Below are 17,203 nucleotides of genomic sequence, written 5' to 3'. Positions count from 1 at the left end.
TCATTCAGGCTAATAGATATTCGTTAGATCCAGTAAGATCAAGTGGTTTTAACGTTAAATCTCACATAATTTAGGAGATATACCATCTTGAGCCTGATCATAGGCAGTTTTCAGATGTCTCTGCAGGCGATCCACATACCCTCTGTGGAAAGTTGCTGAGGTATGGTTGAGGGATGTGCCGAAGGCCAAGTCTACTGGCCTACGGTCCGAACCTCAAACTACAGGGAGAGTAACCTGTGGCATCATTGGCGGTGCTGTTATAAGCATGCACAATAGCCACTATATGCTTGCTCCAGTGCTGCTTTTGTTCTGAATTTAGAGTTCCAAGCATATCCAGGAGGGTTCGAATCTCTCTGGTTGAGGATCTCCTTGAGGATGATACGGGGTGGTTTTAGACTTCCTGATGCCCAACAGGTATAAAAGTCTCTTGATGAGAGTACTCTTAATCTCTCCCTTGATCAGAGTGGATGCGTTGGGGACAGACCATAGTGCACAAAGAATTTCTCCGCGATCTTGGCCACTATGGATGCTTGTTGGTCCCTCGTGGAAAACGCCTGGGCATACCGAGTGAAATGGTCAGTCACTACCAGGATATTTCCCTCCCCACTCAGATCAGGCTCCAAGCACAGAATGTCAATGCACACCAGCTCCATGGGTCCTTGACTCTGAAGATGGTCCATTGGGGCAGCTCGGTGAGGCAAAGTCTTCCTTTGGATACATCTGATGCAGGAGTGGCAATAGTCCTCAACTTCAGCCTGCATGCAGGGCCAGTAGAACCGGTCCCTCACCAGCAGAAAAGTCCTCTTGGGCCCTAGGTGGCCATGGTTGTCATGTAGGTGTCAGGGCTGGGCTCAGCCCTTCCCTTTCTGAGCTGGCCGCTCAGCTGTCGGCTAATTGCCAGCTCCCATTTCTCTCCACAGTTACCCAGCTGTTGATTCTGCTCGTCAGTCCTGCCTACTTAAAGTCGTCCAGCTCACTTGATCTCTGCCTTCGCCTTTGTCAATATCAGTGTCTTTCTCCTGCGTTCCTGTTGAAGACATTCTAGGTTGATGTTCCTTCTGGCTTCTAATCCTGCTTTCTGTACTACTACATTTATCTCTGGCTCTCTGACATTTTGCTTGGCTGACTACCCGATTCGGTTACTGAACTCTGGCTTGTTTTGACTACGTTTACTTTGTTTACATTATTTATTATTATAATTCAAGTGTGATTTAACTATACTTCTGTCTCGGTCTGATTCATGGTTCCTGATAGTAGGGCAGTTAATACTGTCTCTATGTTTTTCAGGTAGGAATAGCTGCCATTTTTCTTCAGAATTGTCAGAGGGGCCCCTTCGATAGACCAACCTTCTGTGCACCTGAAACCGATCCCACTCTCAGTGCAGCAGATGGGTTTCCTTCGGGGAGTCAGTGAGGAGCAAGTCAGGACGTTGGCTCTCCAAGGCCTTCAATGCCAAGCTACAGGGAGGGTCTTCCAACTGGTCCTTCTGCAGGTCTTTGACAGCTTGGGCAGACCTTCATCCCTGACTTGGGCGACATTGCAATAACATCTGGGGACACCAGCGGCTGACACTCCAACCTCTTCGGTCCTGGATCCTACTCCAGGTTGATGTTCTGCTCCTTGACATAAGGCTCGTACCCTTCAGGTGTCAGCTGGGCCTATTCTTCTGGAGGGTCTCTGCAACAATGGGGCCTTCTTGACAAAGCATCCGCGTCTTGTTTCCTGACCCCGGTCGATACTTCAGGCTGAAAATAAACCCTAATAGAGCAGCCAACCATCTGTGACCCGTGGCGTCCAACTTGGTGGTAGTGAGGATGTAGGTGAGAGCATTGTTGTCGGTCTTGATCACGAACTCCGCTCCATACAGGTAATCCCTCAGCTTATCCACCACCGTCCACTTCAAGGCCAGGAACTCAAGTTTTTGCATGGGATAGTTCTTCTCGGTGGGGGACAAGTTCCGACTCACGTAGGCAACAGGCCGTAGATGGCAGTCATGCTCTTGATATAGCACCCCACCTAACCCATCTCGACTGGCGTCAAAGTGTAGCTCGTATGGCTTGGTTGGATCTGCATAGGCCACAACTGGAGCAGTTGTTAGGCTTCACTTTAGCTGCCTAAAACCTCTTCACACTTTGGAGACCATTGTTCCTGAATGGACTCTCTGGGTTTTCTGGGCCCTCCAGCTGGTCTGACAGGCTTCGCCAGATCAGGGTAAGCGTCTTAGCGAATCCCTTGACAAATCTTCTGTAATAAGAGCAAAATCCCAGAAATGACCTAAGCTCAGTCACGTTGGTAGGCCTCGGCTAGGAGGTGACAGCTTCCAGCTTCTGGAGGTCAATGGCCGCTTCATCAGCAGACACAATGTGACCAAGGTAGTTGACCGAGGGTTGCTACAACTGGCACTTTTCCAGAGACCGCTTCAACCCCCTCATCATGGAGTCTCTTCAGGACCTTCTGCAGAAACTCTTTGTGCTCTTCAAGGGTCTTGCTGAAAACAATGATGTCGTCTAAGTACGCCAACACCTCAATCAGTTTCATGTCACCCACGGTCTTCTCCATTAGCCTTTGGAAGGTGGCTGGGGCACCAGATAGGCCTTGATGCATATGGTCAAATCCCAAAGATCCCCTCCGGGGTAATGAAAATGGTCTTCTCCCGATCCTCAGGGTGCATGGGGATTTGGTAATACCCACGCTTCAAATCCAGCATGCTGAACGACTTCGCTCCTGACAGGCTCTGCAAGGCATCTTCTATCCTTGGGGTGGTATATTGGCCGGTAATGGTCCTTCTGTTCAGCGTCCGGTAGTCAATACCCAGCCTCAGTGACCTATTCTTCTTCCGTACCACCACTATTGGGGAAGCGTATAGACTCTGGGACTCTCGGATGATACCTGCCCTCTCAACTCTGCCAGTTGTTCATGCAGATCCTCCAAGTCCCCTAAAGGAATCCATCAAACTCTTTCCCTGAACGGCTTATGCACTCGAAGGGATGGATCCGGTATTGGGCACTTTTTGCAGACCCCACATCAAATTCACTCTTGGAGAATGCAGCCTGCCATCTCAGGAGCTGAGTCCTGGCCCTTTCTTTCCATTCAGGCAAAAGGGGAGTATTCTTTGGATAGAGCTCCTCCACAGAAATCCCATCCTTTGCTCCCCCCACCAAATCAGACGGCGGGACTGGGGTGGCCAGATTCACTTGTCCCAGCAACATCTGAGCCGGCATCTTCACTGACGAGGCGCTAACCAAGATCTTCCCGTGACTTCTTTGCAATCCTTTGGTTGAAACCACCTCGGGAATTATCTCCACTCCCATGTCTTCTCTCTGTCCGTCTGATTCAAGGACAATGAAAGGGCCTGCTTGCTTCCAATTTAGCTTGACAGATGCTCGTAAATAGGCCACTTTAGCAGGCTGTAACACCTTCTCACACTGGTCCAAGCGCCAGATATTTCTCTTCTGTTTTTTGTACCAAGTGCTGGTAGGCTTGTCTCAGCATGGGGTGCACACTTGTAGTTGAAGTGCCCGGCTCCAGAACAAGAGGTGTCAACAGCCTTCTGACAAGATCAGTATTGGTCCCTGTGATGAGAGAACTCTTACTGGCCCCTGGTGGGTGAGGACAGACCACTGCGTAAATGTGTGTCACCGGCGCAAAAAACTTGTGCATCAATCAGTGTTATTGTCAGAATTGCTGCATTAAAAAAAAAACCTTCTTTAAGAATGGGGGATGTGAAAAAATTAGTACATGTGAATGCGCTATTCGTATGTCTACACCACTTACAATATTTCTGTTCCTAGTGCTATGTGATAAAGAAATTGTATCATACAGTATTATCTCCTAAAAATTCAAATAACCACCTCCTGTGTTTAAATCAAAAAATCATAAATCAAATATGTGCATGTAAACCAATGGCCTTCCACTGCGTGTGAATCACACATGAAAGCCTGTTAAAACAGCTGAAAACCATATATGCACATGAGGGCAAATTTAGTATAACAGTTTTCAAGTCCCATAAACCAGGTATTTTTTCAAAGATATGGCCCATCTTTATCTGCTGAAGAGACTCTTACAATATTTTAAAACATTTGAACCAAATTTTAGTATTCCGCAGTTTTGACTGATCTGTCAGGCATTATGGGGAGTTAAAAAACTAAGGTGGAGCGTTTTTAAGGTGGAGTGGTTATCCCATGAATGAACCAAAGGCACATCATTTAACAAGCATCTGGTGAGTGGCTAATCTGCAAGGTGGTGGTGTGTCACAAAGTCACATATAAATAAGAAGAGACACAAGAGCACGATGAGAACACAGTCACAGCAATTGAAAGAGGATTTTTGGATTCTCATTGTTTATGGGACTTGAAAACTGTTATATGCACATGAGGGAAAATTTAGTATATGGTTTTCAGCTGTTTTAACAGGCTTTCATGTGTGACTCACACGCAGTGGAAGGCCATTGGTTTACATGCACATATTTGGTTTATGATTTTTTGATTTAAACACAGGAGGTGGTTATTTGAATTTTTAGGAGATAATACTGTATGATACAATTTCTTTATCACATAGCACTAGGAACAGAAATATTGTAAGTGGTGTAGAGATACGAATAGCACATTCACATGTACTAATGAGGACAGACCACTGCCTAAGTTTCAAAAGTCTCGGCTTTCCCAGCCATGGAGGGATCGAAGGTCAGCTTGACCGATAGCCATCATAGGGGAAGTTCTGAGTCACAATGCCCCATATCTGCAGCACTTCCAACTTCTGCAAAGGCAGGTGCTTGAGGTGCCTGTCATAGAAGTCTCTGTAGAGAAGGGTCTCTTAAGCTCCAGTATCCAGAAGGGCCTTGGTGTAGACTCCCTTTACTTGGATGGGAACAGGAGAAGGTCACACCAGCTTGTCAGGGAGCATGGAGGAAGTGGTGGCCCTGGCATGTTCGGTGGTTTGCATGGAGTCTGGTGTGCATTGACTCTCTGACACCAGGCAGCATTTGTCAAAAGAAACAGGACACTGGGTTGCTTGGAGGCAACAACGGGGGGGCCCTCTGCAAGGGTTTGGCCTTTCGCTGCTATCTCTTCGTGTCATTGGTTTTGAGCCAGGTACCGTAAATGGGCACCCGGTTGGCTCCTTCACCAGAGCCCTCCGAAGTTTCCCTCTGGCTTCTGGCACTGTGCTTCAGGCTTCACTGGGCTTGGCAACACCTGTCGATTAATGACCCACATAATTTCAGCATACCTCGCTATGCTCAATGGCACTCCTCACTGGATATAGACACTAGTATGGATATGCGTGCATTGCTACCAAATATCCATAATATCCCTGTAATTATGGATAATCAAACATTAAAATCACTTTATCTAATGAATATCAATTAGCCGGGGTGTTTTTTTTTTTTTTTTTTTGGCCAGAAAATTTGATAAGAGGGGGCCAGCCCCCCTCAGTCACTTAAGTCTAATTATGTTAGATCTAATCTCATCCTTATGTACTACCACCTAATATCTCTAACGTTAAAACCACTTGATCTTACCGGATCTAACGAATATCTATTAGCCTAGATGGTTTTTGGCCAGAAAATTGCATGCAGGGGGGGGTTCCCGTCCTTATGTACCACCTAATATCTCTATTCTTATGTGGAATATCTCTGAAATGATGTGAGATCTAACATTAACACCACTTGATCTTACCGAATCTAACAAATTGCTTCAAAAATAGCTAACTGTTTGGTCAATTTTTTGATAAGGGGGGCTGATGACGGGTTAGCCCCTCCCAGCAAATAACTGTTAATATTGCTTCTGTGTGAGATCTAACACAAACAATGGTTGATCTAACCTGATCTAACAAACTGCATAAGATTTTTTCAAAAATTTTGATATGGGGGGGCTAACCCGGCAGAGGTTAGTTTCCTTTTCTTCAGTTTGTGAATGAACAGGAAGCCGCTCAGCACAAAGCACTTTCTATTCATTCACTGTCCAGTGCAGCTGAGGCTGCAGAGAAAGGCATGTGTGTTTTGAGCTTCGGGGTGTGCACCCTAATCCAACGCACACCTATGGTCAGTACAGAAATCACTGTGTGCAGGTATTGGACAGGTCCGGCATGCTCAATCCGTGGCCCGTGGTGCTGTCTGATGTGGCCAGAGACCTCAAACCTTTGGTAACCCACACAGCCTTCTTCAGGTGCATACTGCTCTACTGAATGATTGCCAGTCCTCCATAATCCCGGTGGCTGTCATACACAAGCTGCTATTGGCTTCCCACTCTTCTCTTTGTGTTTTAGGAAAAAAAAAAGACACACGGAGAGGAGCCTTTAGCCCAGTAGATTACATCTAGTGGCATCCATACAGGAGTTCTGAGCCCTGGTTTACACTAATGTGATGCGGGAAACACACAAGATTTGCTGAGTTTCCCTGCATCGCATAACAATCGCACGGCGACCATGCGATCTGCTGCAGGTGTAATGTTAGATTAACACCCTGAAACAGATTGCAAAAAGCAGTGTGATTGCCAGAATCACATTGCATGGGTGTGAACACCCACACAAAATGCATGGCTCAAATCGCACCGCACAGACATCGCATTTGATGTGCACATGAACGCAGTGTGATTGCTGTTGGATGACGTTTCACATGCACCAGTGTGATATTTTTATTGCCTCATTAGGCTTGCCATGAGAAGAGCTCTCTTAAAGTGACACCAAACTCTGTTTTTAAAAAATCAATTCAAGTGGTAATAAACCCAAAAGCAAGAATTCACTATATTGCAGCTTACCAATTCTTAGATGTGGTGACTGCATTAGTTTTCTTTTGCAGGCTTTCTTCTATTTTCACCTGGTTATGTGGCCACTAATTAGTTTTTTTTTTTTTTTTGTAAAAGAGATTAGACAAACCATTTAACACTAGCACTGTAATACAAGAGGGGTGTTACTGGCAGTGGTGTAGCTACAGGGGTTGCAGGTGTCGCCATGGCAGACCTGCCCCTGCTCTGGGGGGCCCATGCAGCTCGTAGAGCGAGGCTGTCAGATCAATATCCCCATCATGCATTGGCACTGGGAGCTAAAGTGAAAGCAAAGGAGGCAGAGGTGTCTTCCTGAGTTCTGTGCTCTCTGTACCTGGCTGTGTGATTGAAAATACTGTACTGGTGTGTGTTTTATATTTGTGTATATGTGTGCATAGCATTCCACCTATCACATGACGCACTGCAGAGTATTCCACCCATCCCATGGCACACTGCAGAGCATTCCACCCATCCCATGATATACTGCAGAGCATTACAACTATCCCATGATACTCCACCCATCCCATGACACTGCAGAGTATTTCGCCCAGTGGGTTTAATACGCTTTCATTAAAAAATGTACTTTCTATTGCTGTCAACCTCCTCCAAAATGTGATCTTACTTCCTGTTAGAAGGTGGCTATGTTTGCTCTCTATGGTCACACTGTCTGTAGGAATGTAGTCACCCTTGCTTGCTTCTGAGATGCACTGTGGACTATGGAATGTGTAGGGGGGGAAAGGAGGGGTTCAAGAGCTCACAGAGGATATTACAAAAGGCAGAAAAACACAGTAAGCCATGTCATGAAAAAATAAATTACATGACCTGTCAGGAAAGACAATTGCATTCACGCAGGCGCATAAGCCTAAGAACCCCTGCCCTTGGCCGTGTGGCGGGCGCGCGCGCACAAGCAGGTGCATGCGCAAATGTGTGCACGCATTGGTGCCAGGCAGGCTATTTAAACTGCACTAGTCCTCTGTGTTAGTGCCGTTTGGTCTGTTACGTTCCTGACCATCTGTTCCTGTGTTGCCGACCTCTTCTGTACCTGACTCTGCCTGTACAGACCCCTGGCCCTGGCCCCTGGTCTGGACTATTCTTCTGCCTACCCCCTTGGATGATCTGCCTTGCTGTTACTGACCCCAGCCTAATTCCTGACCACTCTGCTGACTGCTGTTTGTACCTTGATCTGCCCGAACATTGCTGACCTGGACTGTCTGACCTTTCCTTGGCTCTTGTTCATGCACCTGCATCAGCTGACCCATGCCTGCCTCCAGCTCTGGTCCTTCAGTGTGCATCCAGTCAGTCATCTCTGTGCACCCTAACACACATCAGCATCTGCTGGCAGAAGATTTTACAGGCACACGTGCCACTCTATACTCTGGACTTCCCTGTTACTTTACCAGGGCTCCTGAGCCAGAGCTGTAGGAGAGGCCTACCTCTGCGCTTCAGACTTCATCACCAGGTACGTTACAGGATCATTAAAGCCCAAGTTTAGCTAAAAAAAAAAAAAAAAAAAAAAATTTTTTAAATAGTTGCCAACATTTACAAAAAAAATTCAGGGACACTTTTTTGCAGCAAGCAAATGTAGGCAGAGTAGTATGTTAATTAGGAGCGGGGCATTCATTTTGTGGGCGTGTTGATGCATAAAAGTTGTGGCGCACAAAGTGGTAAAAATGGGCATGGTTTAAATTACGCTAAATAGTGGGTGTGGCTTAAAGGAGTGTGGCTAAATAGTCTGTTTACCGCCTGTCCATAGGGACACATGGACCTTCCCATCGGGTCCGCCTGAAAAACTGACAGGCAGACCTGATCGGTCCAGCTGTGTGAAAGGGGCCTTAGTGATGGTGTCAGCAAGGAGTGACTGAAACTGGGTTTAAAACTGCACTGCCCAACTTCTCACATTCAGGACAGTGCTACATGAAAACAGGAGATACCATCTTTGTCAGCTAATGCCGCGTACACACGAGCGGATTTTCCGTCAGAAAAATCTTGGATGGTTTTTCCGACGAATTCCGCTCAAGCTTGGCTTGCATACACACGGTCACACAAGTTTGCTGGACTTTCGACCGTCAAGAACACTGTGACGTACAACACTACGACGAACCGAGAAAATGAAGTTTAATGCATGCTTCAAATTGTTTCCGAGCATGCGTAGGAATTTTGCAAGTCGAACTTTTTCTGACCGAAAAATTGAGAACATGCTCCCAATCTTTTGCTGGCTGGAATTCGGCCAGCAAAAGTCCGATGGAGCATACACACGGTCGCATTTTCCGACCAAAATTCTCATCGGTCTTTTGCTGGCCGAATTTTCGATCATGTGTATGCGGCATTACGGCATTTTTTTTTTTTTACATCTTTCTAAGGCTCTGTTCATATCTGCTATTTTACAGGTTTTTTTCTGGCGTTTTTGTAGAGTTTTGCAGCGTTTTTGTACAGGCGTTTTCAAGGTTAAATTATCACCAATGTAAAAGCAGTAAAATGCCTGTAATCTGCCAAAAAAGAAGCTCATGTACTTTTTTGAGCGACGGGCGTTTTGCTTTAGGCGACAGTAAGTTCTGATGTGAACAAGGGCCATTGAAATGAATGGGATTTGTCTTGTTGGACGTTTTTAGAGCTGAGGCTTAGAGCAGATTTGAACCCAATTTCTCACAGTCCAGTGCCTGCTGGATAAAAAAAAAAAAAAACTTTACCTTTTTAAAGTCCCCTTGTAACATCAGAGCCCTCCTTTACCATCAGTGCAGTCTCATCAGTGCCCAACAGTGCAGCCTCATTAGTGCAGCACTAGCCTCATTAGTGCAGCCTCATGAAGTAGAATGGTGATTCTTCCTCCCGAACGGGTCCCCGCAGCAGCCACTGACAGTCTTAGAGGCCCATCACCCTCGGCTGGCCATGCCCCCTCTCAACACTGACCAATCTGCAAGCACTTCCTGGGGCTGGGGAAGAGGTAGGGGAGGGATGTTAGTGTGGGCCGAGACAGAGGCCACTTTCGGGATTCTGCCCGGGACAATAACAAAGCGGGACATGGGTCGGCTTTTCGGGACTGTCCCGGGAAATTCGACACTGTTGGAAACTATGCATAAGGGATATTGCTTGCCTTCAGTCAGATCTGTCCCTTTTGCTGCTGTGTCCTCATTTATATGAAACCTTCCTCCTCCAATGTCCCCCCAACCCTCACCTTTGTATTCTTCTGGTGCTGCAGGGACTAATACAGCTAAGGGGCTGTCACTGGCTCGCTTCAAGCGAGCCCAACTAGGTTTACCCCCTTATAACTAGCTGGGTCATTCATAGAAGCCAAACTATAGCATCATTGAGTGGAATACAATTTATGAATGGAGGATGGGTGGATGATAGCTCCGCCCCTCCATTTATAGATTGTTTCATTCATTTAAACTGTAGTATAGCTTCTACGGATGGAGGTGCTAGGTGGAAAGGGCAGGCATAGCTGGACTCCCTTGATGACAGCCTGTGACAGCCCCTTAGCTGTATTAACCCCTGCCGCACTAGAACTTTACAGCAGCAGGGGTGGGGGGGCATTGGAGGAAGAAGACTTCATATAAAGGAGGACTGAGCAGCAGCACAGGGGACAGACCTGACTGAGAGTAAGTAATGTCCCTTGTGCTGATTTTTAAACGTAGGCCTTAAGTAGTGGACATGTGTGGCTTTTTTTTTTAATTTATTATACATATTACAATATGATGTATTTTTTTTATCACCAAAACGATGTACTGTGAAAGCCTACTGAAAACAATCTGCTATGTTTGTAATAAATTAGTAAAACCCTTACACTATTGTCATTTGTACAGAAAAAGGACTTATTTTTCTGCCTTACCAGATTACTTCTTTTTACACGTACATGATGGTTCCTGTTTCTACAGGAAAAGGGGATGATTTTTTAAAGAACCGCAGTCAGAATAAAATCCACAGTAAATATTAATCATTTCAGGTTCTGTGTGTTTATGGTTTCATTTCTTGTTTCAAACTCACTGAGGCTTGGTTTACACTTTTCCTGCATTCAATTCGCATGACATGAGAGCCGGTTCATACATCTCCGGGGTGGCTGCGAGCGCACTGCAGAAGGGTCCTGTGCATCTTTGGCTCCGTTTCAGGTCGGGATTCAGGCAAAAATTCGGACCTGATTCTCCCCTGAAACTGTGAACAGGGACGCACCCGACCCCTGTCGCTCTGCATGTAGTGTAAACCCAGCCTAGGCCTAGATGATGATTGATGCAAGAAGCATCAAAGTGGGAGCAAAGTAGTGCAGTCCCAAGTCGCATGGCAAGTCGCGCTAGTGGAAACGTAGCATAGTTAAAATTATAGCTTGCAAACAAACTTTTGTAAAATCAGAGTAAACTTCTGATACAATGCTCTCTACAGACCTCAGATGGCAGTCATACAAATAGGAATGACCCAACTCCTCAAACGTTTCTAATGCCGATCAGAATTTTGGTCGGAAAAAGCTATGATGGTTTTTCCGACGGGATTCTGCTCAAGCTTGTCTTGCATACACAATCGCACCAAATTCCGACCGTCAAGAATGCGGTGACATCCAACAGGTACGACGGCACTATAAAAGAAGTTCAATAGCCCCTGCGCCACCCTTTGGGCTCCTTCTGCTAATCATGTGTTTAATCTCGTGTAAGTAGAAGTTTGGTGAGAGACTATTCGCGCTTTTCAGACTCGTGCTTTTCAGATCGTTTTACTGCTGTTCAGTTTGTGCTTGTGGGTTTGTATCTGTTTTTCAGTGCGTTCTTGTCTGCTCATTTCTTATTTTCAGCTCGCTCTTCACAGGCCTTGCTGTTCTTCACTGCGTTCTGTTAGTTCGTTCTGACCAGCCGACTGTTTTGAAGCCATGTTACCGGTACGTGCTTGTCGTAGAGTTCGTGCTATGCGGGGGCTTGGTGTTGGGGTTCTTGCTTTGACCCAAGCCCAGTCCATGAACAGGGTGGGGAGGAGTCCATGGACCAAGAATTGGTTACTCCAGTGTGACCAATTCTCTCACATGCCTTTGGTGCATGAGATCCAGGAGAATAACCCTGATTTCCGTAATTTTCTCCAGATGACGGACCCCGTTTTTCACGTCTGTTGGCTTTGCTGTCCTCTTATATTAGCAGGTAGGACACCTGCATGTGGCAAGTCATCACTCCGGAGCAGAGGCTACTCGTCACGTTGCGTTACTTGGCGACGGGGAGAAGTCTACAGGACCTCAAGTTCTCTACAGGCATCCCCCCCTCCCAGGCTCTGGGGATCATTATTCCAGAGACCTGTTCTGCCATCATACAGGCCCCGCAGAAGGACTATATTAGGGTAAGTTTTCTCTTTTAACATCACATTCTATGTATTTAATGTTTGCTAATGTATTGTATTTCTTCATTCCCTAATTACCATGATTGTAACATGCTGTGAATGTCCCCTTTGTCCTCATGCATGCTGTAATCTTTTAATGCTCCTTTTTTGGGCTACATGCATATTTTCCTTTACTAACCTCCCAAGCATGCTATCCTGGGCCCATACACACCTATAGCCTAGTCACTTAACAATGTATTTTGTCAGCTCCATTGTAGTGCTTTACCCTAAATTCATGCAGAGTGCAAGAGGCTTTTTTTTTTTTTTGGCTCCCAAACTCATTTAGAACCCCCCCCCCCCCCCCAAAATCAATCAGAGGGGGTGAGGAATCTGATAAGTGGACCTTATACTTTTTTGTCTTTAAAAACTCCTTAAAATAAATGTTATACTTATGTTGGCCAAGAATGTTTGCGTCCTAACCTGCTTGCAATGTTATGTGCAAAAGTACTCTTCTTCTTCCTTTTTTTTTTTTTTTTGTTTGTTTTGTTTTGACTCCACAGTTTCCTTCAACGCCACAGGAATGGCAGACTGTGGCATCCCAGTTTCCCGAGCGTTGGGACTTTCCCAACTGCGGAGGGGCAATCGATGGGAAGCACGTCCACATTGTACCACCACCCCATTTGGGGTCATACTATTTTAACTACAAGGGGTTTCATAGTATCGTGTTAATGGCGGTGGTGTCGGCGACATACGGGTTTCTCTGTGGACGTGGGGAAGAATGGCCGGATGGTGGAGTCTTTGCCGAGACCGAGTTCCAGTGACGTCTCCAGAGTGGTGGCTTGGGATTGCCACCTGTGGAAGAGAACGTCGGACTCCCATTTTGTTTTTATCGCTGATGAAGCATTTGGTCTGGGTGATCACATGAGGCCATTCCCCCAGAGGACCCTCACTCCAGAGAAGAGGGTTTTTAATTACCGGCTGGCCAGAGCCAGAAGAGTCGTGGAGAATACCTTTGGGATAATGGCCAGCCGGTTCCGCCTATTAATAACAGCAATAAATATGGCAGAGAACAAACTTAACCACATTGTTTTATCATGGTGCATACTGCACAACTTTTTAAAGTGAAATGCTACTAGTTATGTAGCCTCAGTTGGGCCTGAGGCTGGACTTCATGAAACTACACTGACGGCCCTGGGAGCTGGCCGTCCTGGCTTGCCCCCCCAAAGTGGCCATGAAAGGCGTCAAAAATATGTGGCTTATTTTACGGGTAGGGGGGCCATTGCTATGACAGCAAATTTTTAAATATTTTCAAAAAAAAAAAATTGATATGATAAAATCTTGAATTTGATTTACTGCTTGTGTTTCTTTTATCTGTCTCCTAGGTTCTCCTAGTGTACTTGTAGTGCCAAGTGGTTTTTCCATTATTTAAATAACACCCATTGTCACTGTAAACACCAACTTAATACATAAAGTGGTATTGAGCATTGAAAGAAGAAGCCACACATTGTTGAGTAGAAAGCCTTTTACTCCGTGCACGTGTGCGTTATAAAACATTTTGGGGTAAAAAAAACATCTTGGTTAAAGTATGTACTTTTATAAAAATGTCAAGGTAAAAAACAGGCAGGTTTCCAAACATAACATACACAACTCAGGAAGTTGAACATTGAAAAAATTAAGGTAATATCAGACATTAGTGTCAAAACTGTGTTTGATCTTGCCTTCATCAGATGGGGTGATGTCACTCCTTAAAAGCCAAATTTATAAGATACACACAAATTGTGAGTCAAAATGGGCATTTCCTTTCTGATCCCATACCTGATGTCAACATGTGCTAGCTCCCATCATGGGGGATCAATGGATGTGTTTTGGGGGTGCAACCCCTTCCTCTCACCTACTAGAGTTGCACCCACAAAACGCGTACATTGATATCCCCTGATGGCAGATAGCACATGTTGACACACTGTGTGCGTATTCCAAATTTGGCTTTTGGCTTTTAAACTGTATTCAAATTTCAGTTAAATTTTCTTTAAAAAAAAAAGTGTAATGTTTTTTGGATTTAGATTCTCCCTAATACATCAATCGTGTTCTTCATTCTTTGTTCAATCTCCTTTGTTTTGTTTTGTTTTGTTTTGTTTTTTTTTTTTTTCCTTTTATGATGTCTAAATCCCGACTACAAAACATTTATTGCCTGGATTAGCCTTTGTCCACTGTCACTGGTGAAATGAGGAGATTGTTCTTCCACAAAATGCACATTACCTAAAAGAAAAAATACACCCCATGTATTATAAATATGCAGGCATAACTCTATTACCTGAATCTGTGGTGTCAGACACTGACCTGTTGTGGTGTCAGACACTGACCTGTTGTGGTGACAATTTCAACCACTTCTTCTACCTCTCCTTCCTCCACATCCTGAGGTTGTGGTGTCCTCTGTTCCCCTTCTTCGGGGGGGGGGTTCCTGGTGTCCTCAGATGTCCCGAGTCTTTTCTCCCCTATGAAAATGAAACAAAAGGTATACTTGGCACAAAGATATTTGTGGCCATAAATATGAATGTGAGACATTGCTTCGAAGTGGGGTACAAGTGTCTGTTTGGGCAGAGTTCCAAGTTGAAGACATGATTTATTCCCTCAACAAAGCTGGAATACTTACCTTTTTTGGACAACCTTCACACATGTATGCCCTGTACACACGGTTGGACGTTGATCGGACATTCCGACAACAAAATCTATGGATTTTTTCCGACGGATGTTGGCTCAAACTTGTCTTGCATACACATGGTCGCACAAGTTGTTGGAAAATCCGATCGCTCTGAACACGGTGTCGGGACTATAAACAGGACAGTAGCCAATAGCTTTTGTCTCTTAAATTATTCTGAGCATGCATGGCACTTTGTGCGTCGGATTTTTGTACACGCGATTGGAATTTCTGACAACGGATTTTGTTGACGGAAAATTTTATAGCAAGCTCTCAAACTTTGTGTCAGAAATTCCTATGGAAAATGTGTGATGGAGCCTACACACGGTCGGTCGGAATTTCCGACAACAAGGTCCTATCGTGTGTACAGGGCAGTAGACACCCATAGTATCCACTCTAGCACCTGTGTGGAACACCCTAAAAAGTTTGTTCTGGTGTCCCACACTAGTGCTCTTGAGTCCAGATGTGTAAACAGCTGCTGAGTGTCCTCTCCTTACATTACACGGAATCAAGTTTGCAATTCATTCTAGTTACACATCTAGACAACGTCCTAAACTTCTTTTACTACAAATTAGCATGACCAAATGTAGTTAACCCTGTATTTGCCAAAAACATATTTAGTTGGCAAACGAACGATGTGTACTGCGACCGATTACTGTGTCCATGACCAAGAGCCATGTAGCCATTTTTAACTGTACAACAGTAAAGAAAAGCACATGGAGCAGCATGCAAGTAATATTAATAGAGACACACGACAACTACTTACTTTTTAGAAGCACTCTCTTGATTCTTCTGTACTGATCCTCAATTTCAGGTCTGACTAGCATTACCTCAATTGCTCCTTTGGATCATCGTACCCCAAAATTCCTGTGCAGACTTCTCACAACTTTAGACATGATCTTGGCCTTTCTCACATTTGGGTTTAGGTAAGGTCCATACTTCCCATCACAGTCGGCCTTCTTCAAGATCTCCACCATCTCTACAAAAGCCATATTTGAGGCCTTATATCTTCTCCTGCGGGATCGTGACGTTTCTGGCTCTGGGTTTTCCTCCTTGTTATTGCTATTACGCACCTGCTGTGTCTCCGCCATGTCATCTCCCACTGCGCCGAAAGAGATGGGGCGGGAAATATTCTAGAAAGAACGTCAGGGGTGGGTGACGCGGGTGGAGTTTCACGCATGCGCAGTATATATAAAGCTAGCACGCGTGTGTCATACCTACGTTCTGTGTGCGGAGGAAGGCGGACCGGAAGCGCCAAACGTTATAACGAAGGTAACATTTTAACTTGGGACATCAGTGGCCTATACTGATTCTAGATTGAGGCCTATATTGGGATAAGATTAGGTGACTTTAGCCTGATTATTAGTGTTTTGGTTTTGTGTTTTGTCTTTCAGAAAATATGAAACAATTCAAAGACCCTGTATTCATGGGCCAGTTCATTGACAAATACAGGGATATGCGAAATTTGTGAGAGGTTAAAAACCCCTTATATCACAATAAACCAGCTAGGAAGGCATCGCTGGAGACACTGCTGCAATTTGTGAAGATGCAGGTCCCCGACGCAGACATCGAGCTTGTGAAGAAGAAAATTGGTAGCTTGAGAAGCATGTATATGAAGGAGCTTAATAAGGTGCAGGCTTCCATGAGATCAGGAGCAGCAGCAGAGGATGTGTATGTACCCAGTCTGTGGTACTACAACAGGATGCGGTTTCTGGAAGACCAGATTGAAGCCAGGGGATCACTTTCTACACTTCCTTCCAGCCTTCCCTCAACCCCAGCTGAGGCTTCCGAGGACCAACCTTGGCCTTCCATCCTGGAAGAAGTTGAGGAGCCCAGCTGGAGCCAGGTATAGTATTTTTTAACATATTTATTGTCCGAAAATTGTTGTTAACTAGATGTTGTTTTTTGTATAATCTTTATTTTTAAAGTACATATAACAAGATGTGTCCAACATTTTTGCATTAGAACAAAATCGCTGACCCACATGGGCCTGGCGTGTGTAAACTGCACAAATAAACAGGTTGAACAGAGAAATAAAATAAAATACAACAATAAAATAGATATCGTGTGGGTATTGAGCGGGGTGGTTGAGGGGCCATCTCCGGTTAATAGGGTAGAAACGTCGCCTTGGTGGCAGTTATGAATAGCTGTAGCAGGTGCGGAGCGTAGATGGGATGTATAGGCCTCTTGCACGACAGCCCTACCTCTGGTGGTGTGCCAAAGTGGGCTGTCAATAAAACTATAGAAAAGATATGGTCCCCTGGCCAGCGGCTGGGGCAGAGGGAGGGGGGCCAAGAGCCTCCATCTAACCTCCCCCTACCCCTGCATGCCTTAGGGGCACCAGTGAGTCGCACTATACACTCGAGCAGGACATCAAGTGCCCCCCTTAAAGAGGGGGTCCATCCCGTGAGTGTAGAGGCTCTAGGCATATACGTCAGCCAACAGCATATTGTTTAAACCTTAAACC

The sequence above is a fragment of the Aquarana catesbeiana genome, linkage group LG06 (assembly GCF_042186555.1).
Source record: "Aquarana catesbeiana isolate 2022-GZ linkage group LG06, ASM4218655v1, whole genome shotgun sequence".
NCBI lineage: Eukaryota > Metazoa > Chordata > Amphibia > Anura > Ranidae > Aquarana > Aquarana catesbeiana.
The sequence above is the reverse complement of the archived record's forward strand: the minus strand, read 5'-3'. Positions refer to the sequence as shown.